The sequence below is a fragment of the Tachysurus vachellii genome, chromosome 16 (genome assembly GCF_030014155.1).
Source record: "Tachysurus vachellii isolate PV-2020 chromosome 16, HZAU_Pvac_v1, whole genome shotgun sequence".
NCBI lineage: Eukaryota > Metazoa > Chordata > Actinopteri > Siluriformes > Bagridae > Tachysurus > Tachysurus vachellii.
Window position 1 is genome coordinate 1,106,469 of NC_083475.1, and position 19,823 is coordinate 1,126,291.

General features: G+C 42.2%; 1 protein-coding gene across 1 annotated transcript in view; it reads right to left on the reverse strand.

Annotated features, from left to right (window-relative positions):
* Positions 1–480: 480 nt before the first annotated feature.
* Positions 481–19,823, reverse strand: part of LOC132858818 (NACHT, LRR and PYD domains-containing protein 3-like) — an 86,742-nt gene continuing 67,399 nt past the window's right edge. The window contains exons 17-20 of the transcript XR_009649653.1: positions 12,570–12,743; positions 4,971–5,882; positions 4,568–4,864; positions 481–4,430 (exon numbers count right to left, since the gene is read on the reverse strand). The gene's annotated coding sequence lies outside the window, so the exon portion shown is untranslated. The remainder of the gene's footprint in view (positions 4,431–4,567; positions 4,865–4,970; positions 5,883–12,569; positions 12,744–19,823) is intronic.

A 19,823-nucleotide genomic window follows, 5' to 3' on the forward strand; every position in this document is an offset into this window, starting at 1 on the left:
ACACACAATTGGCAAAACGGTTAATTTCATGCTCAAAATCACACATTGTAAACTAAACCCCAAAACTAATTTTCAAAATACAATAATAAACTAACACAATACACATTGTCTAACAAAACACTGCAAACATGTTTCAAAAGCAAATAATTATTCAAAACACTAACACATGTTCTCTTCCAACAGGAACATTTAGTCAATCATAACACAATGACCAAAAAAACACTATCATCAGCTGAAATGACAGAAACTACATTATTTTATGTGTCAGTTCTGCCCTTATACAATAGACAGTATATTGTATTGATCATAGGTTGTGTTTTGCACAGTAGTTTATTTTGAAGCCTCTTTACATTTTTGTTTTGTTGCGTTTAGTAAATGCATGCGTTTTGTTTTGTTTTGCTGCAGAAATTCAATACAAAAAAATTAATGACCGTCTCAGAGTAGCTTTATAAAATGTACAGTTTATGTACAGACACAGAATTGCTGCAGTAAAGACTTTATTTGCAAAAGGACATTACTGCAAGATATACAAACAGAAAAAGCACCGGAATTATAATAAAAAAACAAAGTAATCTTCTAATCTGCCCAGTCTTCTGCATTTGGCCACATGTTCTCATCCACATCACACCTGATATCTTCTCTGGCAAGGCATTGTGGGAAGAATCATTTGGCATGCCTTATCCACCCCTGGCAGTGTTCAGCTGTGATGTCTTGGCATGCAGCATCCATTGCATCCAGGAGGGACATTTGGTAGGGTTGCAAAGGGGCGGAAAGTTTTTTCCAGAAACTTTCCACGGGAACTTAATCTGGGGAATTTTGGGAATATTCAAAATTGGAAACTTTACGGGAATTTAAGGAAATTTACAGGAATTTATGGGAATTATTTGGAAATATAGGGAAATGTATATAAACTATATCATATACAAACATAAATAAACATTTTGTTTGGTCATAAGCAGACATGCATGCAAGGTAATACAAATTTTAAAAAAATGACGTCTTGACTGATTTAATTGTAAGTAGAGCTACACTAAACACTAAACCCTATTGTCTGAACCAAATGCTCAGTTGCCTGAACCCACTGATTGAATCAATCACTCTTTTGGCAAAACCATAAGCACTTTTCATCTGTTTAGACACAACTTGCCAACACATTTTCATTGTGATGCACCCGTGCTGCATAATGGTGAGCACAGGTGACAAAAGTCAAACACAATTAAAGCACAGGTGTCACCACTTCAACACAACAACTCAAAATTGATCACACTTGTGGCTAATAATGTGAGGGAACATATACAGCAAGCCAGTTCAGAGAGCACTGGTTTGTGAGACCCTACAATGGATAGAAGTCTGAGAGGAAGATCTCTTGTGAGAGGAGGTCGAGGTGGTCAGCGAAGACAAAGAACAGTAATATCTGATGAAATCAGAGCTACTGTGATTGATCATGTTCTTGTCCATGGTATGAGCATGAGGGAGGCTGGACAAAGGGTACAACCAAACATCAGGAGATTCACTGTGTCCACCATAATCCAAAGATTTATAGAAGAGAACAGGTAATTACCCTTTTTTGACATTATAGTACATCACTGTACCAATGTACTGTAGTATTATAATGGAGGGTTGGTCTAACTGTTTGTAGGTCTAGTATTCCATGTATATATTTTGTAACTCCATGTTCTCTTTTTGTAGAATTGAAAGACTGCCACATGGGGGTGGGAGGACAGGTATGTTCTCCGCACACCAAGAGACCCTAATTGTTGATATGGTCCGTGAGAACAATGCCATTAAACTGAGTGAAATTCAGCAGAAGATCATTGAAGACCATGTAAATTTTGAGGGTATCAACAGTGTCGGCCTCTCTACTGTTGATCATGTCCTCAAGCGCAACAGACTGCGCATGAAACAGCTATACAGAGTGCCCTTTGATCGCAACTCAGACAGAGTCAAAGAGCAAAGATTCCAGGATGTACAGGTTGGCATATATCCAGACACATTCAATGTTGATTACTCTAAGTAGTGATTTACTGTAGTGGCCTAAATCACTTTTTCCGTATCACTCACAAAACTATATCTATTTCTACAGAGGGTTCTTCAACTGGATGCAATGGAAAGACCCCATGAACACGTGTACTGTACATGGATGAAGCTGGGTTTAATCTCACCAAAAGGAAAAGGAGAGGCTGTAATGTGATTGGCCATCGGGCCATTGTTGGTGTTCCTGGGCAGCGTGGTGGCAATGTCACATTATGTGCTGCCATCAGCAATCATGGGGTTGTCCACCATCATGCCAACCTGGGGCCCTACAACACTCACCAGCTCCTCATTTTCCTCAATCGCATGTGAGATGCTCTGTTAGGGCAGCAGGATGAGCATCCAATCTATGTTGTTGTTTGGGACAATGTGAGTTTTCACAGAGCCCTCCAGGTTAGAGAGTGGTTCAATATGAACCAAGGTTTTATCAATCTTTGCCTTCCACCGTACTCCCCTTTTCTAAACCCCATTGAGGAATTCTTCTCCTCATTCTTCTCCTCATGCCTGTGGTGACATAGGTGTGGAGACATGCCAAGCCTGGATACGGCATGCCAGGGGTTTTTTCCCCCGTTGCCTGGCCAGACAAAATGTGGCCTGTGATGTGGATGAAGTCCTGTGGCCTGACCCAGTACTGAGACATGATGCTGTGGCTGAGTAATGCACTTATTTGTGTATTTTTGTACTTTATTTTTACATGGACTTACTGTACACAAGTGGCAAACGCATAAGATTTCTGTTTGTTTTTACAAGTGCTACGTGTAAATGCACAAGATTTCTGTGTTTTTTTTTTGTACAAGTGCTAAATGCACAGGTTTTTTTTGTTTTGCAACATGCATTTAGCCTACAGTGAACAATAAACATTTATTTCTCAAGCTTCATGTCCTGAGCATTGTGTTTTCTATTTTTCTACGTAGTGTTTAGTGACTGTTCTGTAGTGATTTTAATTTTGATTGACTCGGGGCACGATTTGACAACATAGTTCATTTCTGAGCACAGATTGAACTGTTTTGAGGTGAAAGTTTGGTTTTGCAAGGAGAGTCTGAGGATAGAGAATTGGGTTTTGTGTTCACAGTTTAGAGAAAAGGAGAGCAGCTTTCAAGAAATGTGTCTTAGCAATCAAGAAAAACTGTAACTGATTCTTTCATTGAGTAACACAAAAGCATAACAAACATTATTATGATTGTAATAAACATAATAAACTTAATAACTGTAATAAACATATTTCCCTATGATTGCTGTAAAATGAAAGCATCCCAAACCCTTGCACTTCTAAAAAAGAGTCCCAATCAAAATGTAAAATGAAGCATTTTTTCTCAAGCTTATTAGGTCTCTGCTTCTGTGGTAGTCAAGGCCTGGAAAATGGAGGTGAAACACGCCCCCACCTTAAGTGATATATGGAGGATTTTTTTTTTTTTAGGGGGAGTGAGTGTGTGGGGAGGGTCATCAAATTATCTGTGAATGTGGTAACACACCTAATTTACTGCTTATTAAAAGATAGTAAGGTAGTTATTAAGTTTAGGTATTGGGTACTATCAAGATTGTACAATAAGGTAATGCAGAATAAGGCATTCATATGTCCCTAATAAGTACTAATAAATAGCCAATATTCTATTAATATTCATGCTATTACACAACTAGTTAAATGACCCTAAAATAAAGTGTTACTGTGCATGTTATGGAAGAATGCAAGTACCTGCAGGGGCTTTGGCCTCAATGCCACTCCAGTAAGCAGTGTGCTGTGTGCAAGTGACCGAGGAATGCAGGGTATTCAACTTAAAGTCAACTTAAATTGCATTAAATCTTGTTGTTTTAAAATAAAATTATGCTGCAAGATTTTTTTTAACTACATCTAAGTTCCTTGTTATAGGCAACTCTGCATTTTTTTAAATTCCCAGTTTATTTCCATATATTCCCGTTAATTCCCATGGAAAGTTTCCAGCCTTGAAAATTCCTGGAATTTTGCAACACTAACATTTGGTCATGTGGATGATGGTCAAAAACTTTCCATCTCCAGGCTGAGGACATCATCCTTGTATGGGCGTCAAACCAGGCTGTGACTGCACGTGAATGGTGGAATGCCACATTGTCCCATATATTGGCAAGTGGTCTCCCACCTGTCCCCTTTCTACCTCTGGCACCAGTCTTTCATGCAGGTCTTCTAAAAACAGGAGAAGGTGGTCAGAGTTGTAGGGGCAAATCTCACATTTATGCAGAAGTGCACCGTTGTTGGAGATTGTGATGTTGGCTCCTCTCTGGCCTGGCACGGTAACTGTGGCCCTTTTGCCAATTATGTTTCTCCCACAGCGACGCCTTTTTGCCAAATTGAAGCCAGCCTCGTCAACATAGATAATTTCATGTGAGACTTGATTGGCCTCCAACTCCATGACTCTCTGAAAGTACTGTAATTAGACACAGTGTATGTAAATGCTGTGCTGTACTGTATATCTACTGTTCAAATGTACTCCAGGTTTATAGAGTAGTTTACTGCAAAACACACTGTGTATAGTACAGTAATGACTGTATTGCATAACCTTACCTGGATGTACCTGTATTGGTGACGGAGTTCTTTGATGCGCTCACTGTTCCTTTCAAAAGGAACTTTGTATAGTTGTTTCATTCGGACTCTGTGTTTAGCTAGAGTCCGAGAAATGGATGTTATGCTGATTACTGCGATGTTCCCAAAGACAAGGTTGTCCTCTACAACTCTGGAGTGAACGTCCTTCAGTTTTTTTGTCCTTCAGATTTGTCAACAATCACCATGTTGGCAATAGCAAGTTCCTGTTCTTCATTCAAGAGCTTTCCTCTGCCCACTGAGGGAGGTAGATGTTGAATCCTTAGAGGGACAAAAACAGTTACATATTAGAGACCAGACCGATTTACTCTAATACAGTAAATGGTAAAATTATTTACACTTTGCTGTAGGAGAAGCAATATCCTACCTGTTGGTTTCTCTGAAAATACGGACAATGGATGCCACTGTGTCCAGGCTGAGATTTGGCTGTACTCGTTCATCAACCTCACTGTATGATAGCCTGTGGTTTATGACATGGTCAATGATAGTAGCTCTTATTTGATCAGTTACCCTAGCTCTGGTCCTTCTTTGAGCACCACCACGCATTCTAACTCCCTTGTCCTTGTCCTTGCCCCACTCCTCTCCCTTGTCCTTGTCCTTGCCCCACTCCTCTCCCTTGTACTGGTACTCGTCTTCCTCTCCCTCGTGCAGGCATTCTTTCTTTCTTTCTTTCTTTCTTTCTTTGTGTTGCTCCATATTGTTCCTTTTCCACACAAGATCAGCCCAAAGAGTCCTCTTTTAGAACATATGATCATGCGATTGAAAAAACCTCAACACCTGAGTGTGGTTCCTAGATGGGAATCAGCTGTGATTTATATATTTGCATAACTGCAATAAGCTGTTTCTCATTAGCAATGGAATAAAATACAGGGAATATATTTGTGTTGTAAAATTACATTGTTTTGGTCTTGGTTGAGCTTGTGTGTAAAAGAAGTTCAAGCATTTTAAATTGGTGTTAACTGTATGCATTTATAGCCTACAAAGACGGATGTTGTGCTAACCATGTTAAGAGTTTAGTAAACTTGTTAAATGTATTGAAAAAACTGTCATAGCCATTGTAAAAAACTGTAAGATCAGATTGCCTGAAGATTCAGCCTTTTCAGCATATTCATCCGCCAATTTCTCAATAGCACAAATGTCCGCCTCCATCCTAGCCCTCATCTTTTTTTTCCAAATCTTCCACCTCATCGGTGAAAGCCTTCCTCTTCAAGTCGACAGCTTGTTGTTCTTTCTTTCTCTTTATCCAGGTACCCATGGTACTTCTGCCTGGCTTCTGCAACTGAAAGGAGCAGCTCCTTTGTGATTTCTACCTTGGTTAATTTACTAAACCACAAGAATAAACATTACATGAACTGTTAGCTAAAAACAAACCAATAAATTGGTCTAGACAGTAATAGTAAAATAATAAACATGTTACTTTAACTTTTAATTTCATATATAATAATAACAAGTGACCGTGCAGGCTCCTCCCTCAGATAAAGTGGTGACAAAAAAAAAAACCTTTGTGGTTTGGTCAATAGGTGACGCTCAATTTTAATAGCTATAAAAACACGTCTCTAAACAGTGTTTTATTCCACTGCCCTGCATCTGACATTTCTAAACACAAAAACGTGCTATTTTAAAACTATTTAAACATATTCAAAATCTTGCTCTAGCTTATATAATGGAAAATGTCACAAATGTCATTTTATTGTACTGAATATTGAATGTTTGTACTGCAGTGTATATACAGTAATTATATAAGGATATAAACCTTATAAGCAATCACACAATTTATGTTTATCCTTACCTTTAATCAGTTTCTACATATCAAAGGAGGAAAACGGCAGCATTTGTTGGTCAGACTGATACATGGAGAGGAAGAGGTAAATTTCACTCCAAATGCTGTTGAATATTCCCACTTTCACTGGGAAGAAAGGATCAGCACAGCGCATCTTCACCTCTTCAAACGACTATACTTTTGGATTGGGTAGTTCACCTCTCTCTACCATCTCGATATATTGTTTGACATGTGGCCAGAGTAGCAATCCTCTTTCTGAAGCATTGACATTCTCAATCCACCGGTGCTTACATAATTTAAGGATGGGAGTTTTACAACCGGTTGCTGTCATAAATCTTTGTGACGTGCATGGCAATCATGGAATAGCCAATACAAGCTAGAGAGTCCGTGTTCAACTTCCCATCCGGTGGATTTACACATCCATATCTGAATGCATTGTGCAGTATGTGCAACCCGCACGAACCAATGTTAATTACGGACTTTCCCGCATCTTTCTGCACTTGTTTCAGGAGTATTTCGATACTTTCCAGTTGACGTTTGGTCCTTCCATTGAGACCTGTACAAGATTCTTGATTCCAATCTCTGAGAGAAAGTTATTAATTTTTTCAGGGATGTCTTGAGCTGATGAATGGCCCATGAACTCTGAGCCGATGTATTTAGTCTTCACCTCGGACCCGTTCCATAGCCTGACATGCATGTCTATCTGTTTACACGGTAAATAGTGATTCAGGCTTTCATCAAAGAGCATAACATGGACAATTTGCTTCAATACATCTGCCAAAGTCAGTTTCTTAAAATAAGGAGCCAGTCCAAAAGTGCATAAATATGAGCACTTGTTATCGCCGCATGCAAAGCTGCCCGCTATCTTGCTGTCTGGGAACATAGTCTAAAAAATGGGGGCTGGTCTGTGTCGTCACAAGACTTGTAGGAATACAGCGAATTAGCCACCTTTAGCGCCTACAGTACCTCTGCAGTTAGGGTTTCGTTTCAGGATACAGCACTCAAAATGGTCCCTTGTTTTACAGTGGATGAGAGGGAAGCACAGCAGCTGGGAGCGGGTGTCACGTCAGTCACACGGGTGAAAAAGCCAGTGATGGGCTTGGGAGCTGTCGAGCATGCAGCTGGAGACTAGTGCTTTGCACCTTTGGCGTGGTTATACAGCGCTGCTCTCCCATGTTCAAAATGTCAAACGTTTTACGACACAGTGTACATTTAGCATGTACCTGATCTTTCTCCAGCCACCCCTCATACTTTTCATCGTGAAGCCATACATTTTTAAATCTGCATTTCGCTGGCATTTTTACATAACATTAGCATACTAACGTTAGCTGAAACTGCGTTACCCCATGCAGAGAGCATCACGTGACGGATCGTGCAAATGTTAACTATTGTAATTTAACCAATATTATCAACTATATTCAAATATACAGAGATTGTTAAACAATTTTTCCATGACTTTTCCAAAAATCTCTGGGTTGATTTATTTTTTCAAAACTTTTACAGGTCTGGAAATTGTCATTTTAAAATTCCATGACTTTTCCTTTTCCTGGTTTTTCATGACCGTACGAACCCTGAATGAAATTTTAGTTATGCATCAAGTAAAATAGCTATGAATATACATGTGTAAAGAGTGTAAATCATATTACAATAATAAACAAATAATAAATCACACAAACAGTAAAATGAACAGGGTTCAGCTGTGGATTTTCACCTGCTGTTACAAATAATCCCTCAGTTTTTTATGGGATTGAGGTCCAGGGAATTTTATCCAGGGTGTGATATTCATTAGAGCCTGAATATGAAGGAAAAACATGTGAATTAATCAGCCGAAACTGGACTGTGGTACTTCATGATCAACAGCATGTAATCATCTCTGCTCCAACAGAAACATTATCATCTCCTGTTTATAATGAATCATTCAACATTTCTTCATTCTTACTAACATCTGTGTTCTAACATTTAACTAGAACAAATGAGAACTTCCACAAGTTCTAACAGGATAATGAGCAGATCTTTACCCATCACATCACTGCTCTTATCCTGTCACGGTCGACGCACCTGCCCCGCCTCCCAGCCGGCAACACCGAGAAGCATTGCCGGAATATTAGGCACTTCCGGACTATTCCCACTAAGCCCCGCGCCAACCTAATTATGCCACCAGCTGTTTCCCATTTCCCACGCTATAAAGACTGAACCTGAACTTGAACTTTCCCCCAGTGCGAAGTCTCGACTAGCGTTTGCTGTCATTCTGAGCGTTTCCTGGTTGTTATTCTGTTTTCCGGTTTTGACTCTGTTCTGATACTCTGACTCTCCGATTGTCTGCTGCCTGCCCTGACCTTCTGCCTTCCTTTTCGTTTATGATTCTGTGCCTGCCCTTCGATATCGTTTCGCCGTGCTCTGACCCTGCCTGTCTGTGTACTATCTGGTAATAAATCCACGCTGCACATGGATCACCAGCCGTACGACTCCTCCTTACAGGAGACTTCGCCACCAAACGATCCAGCAGCCGTGTTTCAGCTCACCACCCAGCTCTCCGCCCAAGCCCAACAGCCCCGCCGACGACTCTCCCTCCCGTCACTCTGGCAACCGCTCCGGCCGTCTCCAGCCCCGGCTCGCGGTTCCGGAGAAGTTCAACGGGGACCCCGGTAAGTGCCGGGGGTTCCTGATGCAATGCTCGCTCTTCGTGGTGCAGCAGCCGGCATTGTACCCTACTGCCGCCACACCGACCCGGCGCCTGCACCATAGAGCTCATTCCCGGCACCACACCTCCTCGAGGGAGAATCTTTCCCCTGTCACAACCTGAAACCGCGGCCATGAAAGAGTACATCGAGGAGGAGCTCAAGAAGGGATTCATCCAAGGGGTTCTGCCCCTCGTGCCATCCGCCTTGGAACAGCTCGGCCGGGCTCGATATTTCACGAAGCTGGATCTGCGCTGCACGTACAACCTCATCCGGATCAGGGAGGGGGACGAATGGAAAACCGCCTTCTCAACCCAGTCGGGCCACTACGGATATTTGGTCATGCCGTTCGGCCTTTTGAACAGTCCAGCTGTCTTCCAGTCGTTCATTAACGACGTGTTCCGCGATATGTTAGACCGGTGGGTAATCGTATACATAGACGACATCCTAATTTACTCCGAAACCCTGGACGAGCACATCCAACACGTGCGAGCCATACTCAGATGCCTCATCCAGCACCGCCTGTACGCCAAAGGTGGAGAAGTGCGAATTCCACCAAACTTCAACGACCTTCCTAGGCTATGTCATCTCGGCCGAAGGTGTCGTGATGGATGACTCCAAAGTGCGCGCAGTACTGCAGTGGCCCCGACCGCAGAGCGTTAAAGAGCTGCAGCGCTTCCTGGGCTTTGCCAACTTCTACCGCCGTTTCATCCGCGGGTTCAGCACGATCGCCGCTCCACTCACGTCCATGACTAAGAGGGCGTTGACTCGGCTCACCTGGTCCCCTGAAGCCACGGCAGCATTCCGCAGCCTGAAAGAAAGTTTCACCTCGGCCCCCATCCTCCACCATCCGGATCCGAAACGCCCGTTTATAGTGGAGGTGGACGCCTCCAGCATCGGGATTGGAGCGGTATTGTCTCAACGCCAAGGGGCAGCCAATAAGATGTTCCCGTGCGCGTACTACTCGCGCAAGCTGTCCCCGACAGAGCGTAACTACGACGTGGGGATCGCGAGCTGCTCGCCATGAAAGCTGCATTTGAGGAATGGCGGCACTGGCTAGAGGGCGCTCTGCACCCGTTCACGGTCCTCACCAATCACCGTAACCTGGAATATCTCCGCCCCGCCAAACGCATGAACACGCGCCAGGCCAGGTGGGCCATGTTCTTCACCCGATTCTGATTCTCGGTGACGTACCGACCCGGAACCAAGAACGCCAAAACCGATGCCCTGTCCCGAATGTTCCGGGAACCCGGCTCGGACACGCCCCCCGAGCCCATCATTCCTGAGACCCACATCCTCGCACCCATCCAGTGGGACATCATGACCGAGATCACCCAGACCAACGCACAGACGCCACCGCCTGCCGAGTGTCCGCCCTCAAAGATCTACGTGCCAAAAAACCTATGCACCAGCCTCCTGGAGCTCTTACACTCCACACCTAACTCCGGTCACCCCGGCATTGCAGGAACAACGCACCTAGCACAGAATCAGTTCTGGTGGCCGTCTCTGTCTGCGGACGCGCCAGAATTCGTCCTTGCCTGCGCCGTCTGCAGCACCTCCAAGCCCTCTCGCCAGCTCCCCGCGGGCCTCCTGATGCCGTTACCCACACCACAACGGCCCTGGTCACACATCGCGTTGGACTTCATCACCGATCTTCCCCGCTCAAGTAACTGTTTTTCGAAGGCCTGCCAATTAATTCCCCTGCCTAAGCTCCCCACGGCTTTCGAAACCGCCGAGGCTCTGTGTAATCACGTCTTCCGGTACTACGGGCTGCCCGAAGACATCGTTTCCGATCGCGGCCCGAGTTCACCTCGCGCGTCTGGTCAGCATTCTTCAAGCAGCTCGGCGTCAACATCAGCCTCACCTCGGGGTACCATCCGCAGGCCAACGGGCAGACGGAGCGGCTGAATCAAGAACTTATCCGCTTTCTCCGCTCTTACTGTCACAACAATCAGTGTCTGACTGGAGCAAGTTCTTGTTATGGGCCGAATACGCGCAAAATTCCCTCATTAAACCCGCCACCGGTCTGACTCCGTTTCAGTGCGTCCTGGGCTTCCAACCTCCGCTGTTCCCGTGGTCCGACACGCCCTCCGAGCTGCCGGCTGTCAACGACTGGTTTCGCCGCAGTGAGGAGACGTGGAGCGCGGCACACCGTCAGCTGCAGCGAGCCGTGCACACACAGAAGACGCAAGCTGACAGGCGTCGCCGAGAGCATCCCAACTACCAGCCTGGTCAATGGGTCTGGCTATCTACCCGTGACCTCCGCCTCCATCTGCCCTGCCGTAAGCTCAGCCCCCGGTATGTGGGGCCGTTCCGGATCGCCAAACAGATCAACCCGGTCTCCTACCGCCTGGCACTCCCTCCAATGTACCGCATCTCCCCGACCTTCCACGCCTCTCTGCTGAAACCCACCGAGGGACCTGCGAGCCGCCTAGGGGGCCCCCCCGATCCACCGGCGCCCCTCCTAGTCGGCAACGAGGCGACGTACCAGGTCCGTGAGCTACTCGATTCCAGACGCAGAGGTGGTCACCTGGAGTACCTAGCCGACTGGGAGGGGTATGGACCGGAAGAACTCTCCTGGGTGAAAGCAGGGGACATCCTGGACCCATCGCTGACCGCTGATTTTCACCGCCGACATCCGGACAAGCCCCCGGCGCTGCTCGCGGGGGGGGGCTCTGTCACGGTCGACGCACCTGCCCCGCCTCCCAGTCGGCAACACCGAGAAGCATCGCCGGAATATTAGGCACTTCTAGACTACTATTCCCACTAAGCCCCGCGCCGACCTAATTACGCCACCAGCTGTTTCCCATTTCCCACGCTATAAAGACTGAACTTGAACTTTCCCCCAGTGCGAAGTCTCGACTAGCGTTTGCTGTCATTCTGAGCGTTTCCTGGTTGTTATTCTGTTTTCCGGTTTTGACTCTGTTCTGATACTCTGACTCTCCGATTGTCTGCTGCCTGCCCTGACCTTCTGCCTGCCTTTTCGTTTATGATTCTGTGCCTGCCCTTCGATATCGTTTCGCTGTGCTCTGACCCTGCCTGTCTGTGTACTATCTGTTAATAAATCCACGCTGCACATGGATCACCAGCCGTACGACTCCTCCTTACATATCCAATCAGAGGAGCTTTTTTAAATAACAAACACTACTGTGTCATTTAGATCTTGTTCTACATTTATATTTAAGTGCAGACTTTAAGAACAAACTCAGGTGAATTTTACAGGAATGACAGAAGACACAATGTTCATTAACAATCACTCTCATCAACTCATTTGTGACTTTTTGTAGACTGTCTGAATCCCTGTTTTCTGCTTTCACATGAATTTTACATCAACACACTTTACTGAACACAAAACAGCATTAAAGAGAATCGTTAGAAAAATTCTGATTAAACAGAATATAGTGACATTTTCTAACCTGATAATCTGAAAGTTATTGAAGAGAAATGTGATGTGTATCAATGTGTAATGATAATGAGGGTACATTTTTATTAAAAGGTTATTACTCACATCAGTGTCTGTAGTTTGTAATGTTTATCATCCTTAAGATCAGACAGCAGCTTCTTTACTGAGTCTCCTAGATTATTCTGAGACAGATCCAGGTGTCTCAGGTGTGAGAGGTTTGATCTCAGAGCTGAAGTCAGAGCAGCACAGCCTTCATCTGAGACACCACAACCACACAACCTGTATAGAGACACAATGACACACTCTTCACTGGTTGTACACAGGGACGTTTCTAGTGTTTAATCACTTTGATCACAGGCCCACAAGAATTTTACAGAAACCTGAAAACACAGACTTATTTATTTGTTTGTTTGTTTTTCATCATATAATGTAAGAAACATGAATGTAACTTTGTGCTGCAGATCATTTTATTATTTCAGTTTTACATTTTATTTCACTGTAAAGATCTTTGCTACAATTACACATGTAAACTTTTTTAGCTAAACAACCTTAAATCCACAACTAGTATTTTTGAAAGAAAACTAACTAACTAGTCGTCTAAATGAATAAATCACTTCAAAAAGCTTTCACTGATGACTAAATCACATCCAGTTTTAGAAGATTTTAGAAATGAGAAGAGAAAAGAAAAGCTTCTTTTAGCAGTTAACAATTTAACATTATTGATCAAATCTGTGTCAAATAAATCAGATCTGTAAAACAGGAAGTCCTCATTCATCTACTGTAAATCCACATTCACATACTACTCATTAACACAGTGATAAATGTTAGTCTGGTAGTTACATCTCCTCAGTCCTCAGATACGATGTGGGAAAACGCAAAGTTTACTCCACCAGTCAACAGTGGAGAATGTTTTCTGTACAGTAACTTTTCTCTGCTTCACATCACAACAAAATCTCTGTTTTAATCCGAGTTCACATGAACAGATCTTTTTTGAGAAGATCAGACTGTCAGTAATCAGACCTAAAACAGGGTCAGACTCTAAATAGTTTTTGGAGATGTTGTTAGTTCATTGGTGTAAATGGTTTATTCAGTATGGTTTATTCACACTTCCACAACCTGTAGAGAGACACAATGACACTCTCTTCATCAACAGGTTTTTAAAACCCTTCATTACAATTAATGAAATATTGTCAGATATATTCAAGAAATAATTTTGACTGAAACCACAAATAAAGATTTCTACTGAGAATGTTTCCTCACATCAAATAGACTACTGTATAACACAATAAGCAGTTTAACTCTGTAAATATGGACATCCATGGATTTACATTTATATCAGTTTACATTTGTAGCAGAGATGTTTTTAAACTCTTAATATTCCCAAAATCAAATTTCCATCTGATCACTAATTAAAATCATCATCATCATCATCATCATCATCATCATCATCATCAGCTGATAAACAGGTTTGTGAACTTCAGAATATATAATCAGTACAAATCTGTTCTTAACTTGTTTAAAAGTGTTTCTATTACTAAAGTATACAACACACCAGACAAGACACAACCTTGTCTAACACCTCTATAAACTTTATAAGGAACCACATAAGTCACCATTAACTTTCAGTATACGTTCAACATCACTGAACAAAAGCTTTATCATGGAAACAAAATCAGGACTAAAACTAAATGCTGTGAACACATTCATAAATAGTTGTGTTCGACTCGGTCAAAAGTCTTTTCTAGGTCTACTGACTCTTACTGTTATCTAAAATATCCCAGTTAACAGAAATATTATAAATATTCATCTTCCTGGGACACAATCTGTCTGATCACGATGGATGACTTGTTCTAAGACTTCACTCAGTCTGTTGGCCAAAACCTTGGAGAGTAATTTATAATCTCTGAATAACAAACTCAGCAGTGTCCAGTTTTTAATATCATTTAGGTCAGGTGTAGGTTCCCCTTCAGAGAGGGCTTTTAGTACTGGGGGAATATTGTTACTCTCTTGTGGTCCTCACTAAAGCTGGATCGTGTTGATAGACTTGTGTTTCTAACAAAAACCTTGACAACACAAATGTATAGTACAAATACTGACATGTATAGTGTAGGTTTAGTTCATTCACCTCTGAATCATTCTGTTTTCTACAGTGGAGTCTTATTACAATTTAATTTTATTATAACAGTTAGAGTGTAAAACAGACCCACTTGTACACTGAACAGAATTTTACATCTTCTTATATTATAATACAGAGAACTTCTTTATTTCTGTTCTGTTTATAACAAGTTTTACTGATTTTACTGTAAAAAATAAGTGAAATTAATCATGATCATTTTAACCTTCCTCCCGGTTGGACATGCCCTGGGGAGAGGGAAGTCTGGGTGTCCCTGCTCAGACTGCTGCCCCCGCGACCCGGCCCCGGATAAGCGGTAGAAGATGGATGGATGGATGGATGCATTTTAACCTTCATCATGCAGCCCTTCTGCCCCCTGATGGAGGGTAAATGCAAAGTGTGAGCTGATCAGAGACTCTTGTGTAATTTTCGTCTCCAAGTTCTATTTATTTCCATCATTTCCATGTCAGTGCTGCTTTTAAACCCTGCAGCTCACACAGTACATTTAGTTTGTGTCCCAGCTCCAGTTTTGTGATTAGTTCCAATGTTTTAGTAAATTTCATAGTAATTTCAGACACATTGCAGTCACATCAGAGTCTGTGAGAAATCATCAGTGTGCAGTGAAAAGAAACAATCTTCCTCCTCAGGACATTGATGATGAACCTAAAACTTCTGCTTCAGTCTCACTATTAGAGAATGTGTCTTACTGAGGAGCAGGTCATGTGACTCTCAGAGAGATGATCTTACCTCAGTTTCTCCAGTTTACAGTGAGGATTCTCCAGTACAGCAGAGAGACTCTTCACTCCTGAGTCTCCTAGTTTATTATCAGACAGATCCAGGTATCTCAGGTGTGAGGGGTTTGATCTCAGGGCTGAAGTCAGAGCAGCACAGCCTTCATCTGAGACACCACACTTATATAACCTGTAGAGAGACACAATGACACACTCTTCATCAACAGATTTTTATTATATAAAGTATAATTAACATTGAACAAAACATTACTGTCAGATTGTGAACAATGGGTGGGCCTGAGTAAAACCGGGTGGGCACAGGTTTGAGAAGAAACTCAAAATCAGCTGAACTTACATGACTGTAAAAATAGGACAATGAGCTGAAAGAGATCTGTTCTTTTATCAGTTGTATATGTAACACACACACACACAGCAGCGTCACCATTCAACAGGATTGTGTCACCTGTCATCATTAGTGTGTATGGACACTTAATATAGTGTACATGATATTTAAAGTCTATCTGGTCAAACACAGGATATTTTTTATTTAAACATAAAGTCTATGATGTTAAATCATGAAGGAAAATCTAACTAATGATATCAAATAAATTATTGTTTTAATATAATATATCATGTAATATTAAATAAATGCATTGAGTGTTTTAATTGGAGTTAAAATGACTTTGTGTCGGTGTTGCCCCATGTACTCCTAAACCAACTGCAGTTCTGTTCTTCAGCTCTCAGATGAGTCCAATCTCCACTCTGACATTGTTCTCCAGTGTAAACACAAACTGAAACACATTTCATCTTATTATATCCTCTGATTACAGTGTAGGAGTTTCAGGGGTAAAGACACAGTGTGGTGTCTGTTTCAGAGAAGATCAACTCTTTATTAAACTAGTCTGTTACACACCACACAGAAATGTTACTAAGCAAAATGTTAAAAATAATAACTCAGGATTTTTAGAATTTTTCTCTTATTTATTTATTTATTTATTTATTTATTTATTTAAATCCTAAGTGATTCTGAAGCGAAATCATAACTTAATGACTAATCTATTTGTTCTGAATGTTGTAGTGTTACAGAACATTTCAGGTCTAAAACAACACTGTATATAACTGCTGCTTTTAGTGAGTTATTGTGACTCTCAGAGAGATGATCTTACTTCAGTGTCTCCAGTTTACAGTGAGGATTCTCCAGTACAGCAGAGAGACTCTTCACTCCTGAGTCTCCTAGTTTATTCTCAGACAGATCCAGTGTTTTCACAGTCAGATGAAGTTCTCTCAGTTTGGAGGTTTCTGATCTGAGCGCTGAGAACAGAGATGACCAACTTTTTAATCCAAGTGAATCACAGCTAATACTAAATGAAATAGAATACAACATAATGAACTCACACTAGTGAAAATGATCAAACACGTCCTCAAAGCTTTCACTGAACCTTCTCATTTTTATAAATACTGAAAGTACATACACCAGTTAGACAATATGGTTAAAGTGACTCTGCAGTCGACATCCACATGTCAAAGTCATTAAAATGGGTAAAGTCTGGATGTTCCAGTAGGAGCATAAACAAGCTCCAGTTAGTCCTGAACACAGTACCTAGAGTCCTAACTAGAACCAGAAGATATAAACACATCATTCCTATCTTATCGACACTGCATTGGCCCCAGGATGAAAACACATTTGTTTAGTAACGATTTTTATGAACAGTTTTTCTTAGGTAAAGGAGCAGATCTTACTGAAGTTAATTGTGCTTTCTGAAAGCACAGCTGAACTAGCCACACATATATTTTATGGGTGCAGCCTTTAGATACTTAGTGGTAATAGTGATGAAAATGGAAAGCGAGCGACCGTGAGCTCCTACTGCACAGAACAATAGTTTTGTAATAAATGCGTGACAAAACAAATACAAATCAATCCATATATTACGCCCCGAGTCTAGGGGAAATCGGAACCTCCGAGAAGCGTAATAAGGGAACAGAGTTTGAAATAGTGGAATCCCAGTTTTAAATCACTCCGGCCGATAATCAAACACATTCACCAAACCAATCAAGGGATAGGATTAGATTTATTAAGAATAAATGTGACAGGTGAAAAGGAGCATCTCTTCGGGGTGACCAAAGGCCAAAACAACAAACAAAACAACTCTCAAAAGCAAAAGGAGAAAGGGGCTAAGTGACCTAAATGAACACAAAATAAAATACATTTAACTTCCCTAACTCCCTAATGAAAAACAGAGTACAAACCAAGATATCAAAATAAATAGGCTGGACACCCCTACGCTCCACGTGCTTGAGAAGTCACTTTAAGGACAAACGTACAGGATCAACAAGTTGTTCAAAAGGCACATTTTCACTGGGGGGATAGCAAGTTTGATCATCGCCCGGAGGATGGATCCCGGAGCTCTCTACCCAAACGTGGCCGAACCAAAAATGAGCTCCATGTTGAACGCCGGAAGCGCCCTTATAAGGAACACGCCTCTTCTGAACCGCCAATAGAGAGAGAGGGAGGAAATCATCGGGCGACCTATTAGAGCACGACAGAAGAAAAAAAAGAGAAAAGAAAACAAATACATATTGTAGACTTACTCAAAATTAAACGACCGCGACAATGAATCAGCAAGCACATTATCTTTGCCCTTTTTATAACGAATTTCCAGGTTAAAATCCTGGACAAAGAGGGATCATTGCATAATCCGTTGATTAGAGTTCTTCATACGGGACAAGAAGATTAATGGGTTATGATCGGTAAACACGCTCACAGGAAGAGAACTAGAACCAATATATACCTCAAAATACTGTAAAGCCATTAGCAAGGCCAACGCCTCCTTTTCAATGGTACTGTAATTTAATTGGTGTTTCAAAAACTTCTTTGAGAAATACCCAACAGGATGCTCAACTCCATTTTCATCATCCTGCAGCAAGACAGCACCGGCTCCAGTTATACTCGCATCAACATCCAGTTTAAAAGAACACTCTTACCTTGCAGCAGCCAAGACTGGGGCACTACACAAGAGTGTTTTGACAGAATCAAATGCAGTTTGACACTCATCAGTCCACTCAAAGTTTTGCGAAATACGTAGCATATTAGTTAGAGGCAACACAACATCTGAGAAATTTTTACAAAATCCTCGGTAATACCCATTCATTCCTAAAAATCTTCTAAGTTCACGTTTCGTACGGGGTGCTGCAAAATCTGCAACAGCTTGCACTTTCAAAGCGACAGGTCGGACCTGCCCCTGCCCAACTTGTTTCCCTAGATAGGTAACCGTGGCTTTGCCGAATTCACACTTAACTAAATTAAGAGTGAGAGATGCCTTAAACAATCGATCAAACACCACCCCCAAAGTGGTTAGGTGCTCCTCCCACGTATTCGAATAAACAACAATGTCGTCTAAATAAGCTTTACAGTTTTGAACCCCATTCAGCACTTTACTCATCAAGCGCTGAAATGTAGCCGGAGCGTTACGCAATCCAAACGCCATAACCTTATAATTCAGAAAATCATCCGGCGTAACAAAAGCAGATATTTCGGCCGCACGCTCCGTCAAGGGAACTTGCCAATATCCCTTTAGAAGGTCTAATTTTGTCACGAAGCATGCAGAGCCTACCCTATCAATGCAATCCTCCATTAACGGGAAGGGAAATGAATCTGGTTTTGTCACGGCATTCACTTTTCGGTAATCCGTGCAAAATCGTTGTATGCCGTCAGATTTCGGAACTAATAAGCACGGTGAACTCCAGGCGCTAGAGCTAGGGACCGCGAGTCCATTATCAATAAGGTACCTTACCTCAGACTCCATAATCTTACGTTTAGCAGGGTTCACTCTGTAAGCCCCTTGCTTAATGGGTGGGTGATCACCTACATCAATATCATGTTCCAGGACTTGAGTGCGAGTGGGAACATCTGAGAACAATCCTAGGAAAGAATTTATCAGCTTTATTATGTCCGCTTACTGAGGGGCAGATAAATGTATCAAATAAGAATTTAAACGCTCCCAAACCTTGGAGTTATTCAGTCTACCGCCTGAAACTAGGGTATTATGCAAGCTCAGCCCATCTTCATCGACGTCAACACTACTGTCAAAAACAGCCACGACTGAAGCTACAGGAATGATACCAGAGCTTTTTGACTCTAGGTCTTCCTCACGATTAACATAACGCTTCAGCATGTTTACATGACACACGCGAGTTTTTCTCTGGCGATCAGGAGTTCGAACAACATAATTAGTGTCACTCAGCTTCTTATCAATGATGTACGGTCCAGAGAACTTAGCTTGCAATGCAGCACCCAGAACTGGCAATAGAACCAAAACATTATCACCCTCAGAAAATGAACGAGCAACAGCATTCTTATCAAAACGCTTTTTCATTTTTGACTGCATACCACTCAACGCAGTCAGAGCTAATTCACAAGCATTGTGCAAACGTTCTCGAAAAGAACTGACATAATCCAACAAATTACACTCAGATTGTTGCTCAGATAACCAGTTCTCTTTCAGCATTTTGAGCGGT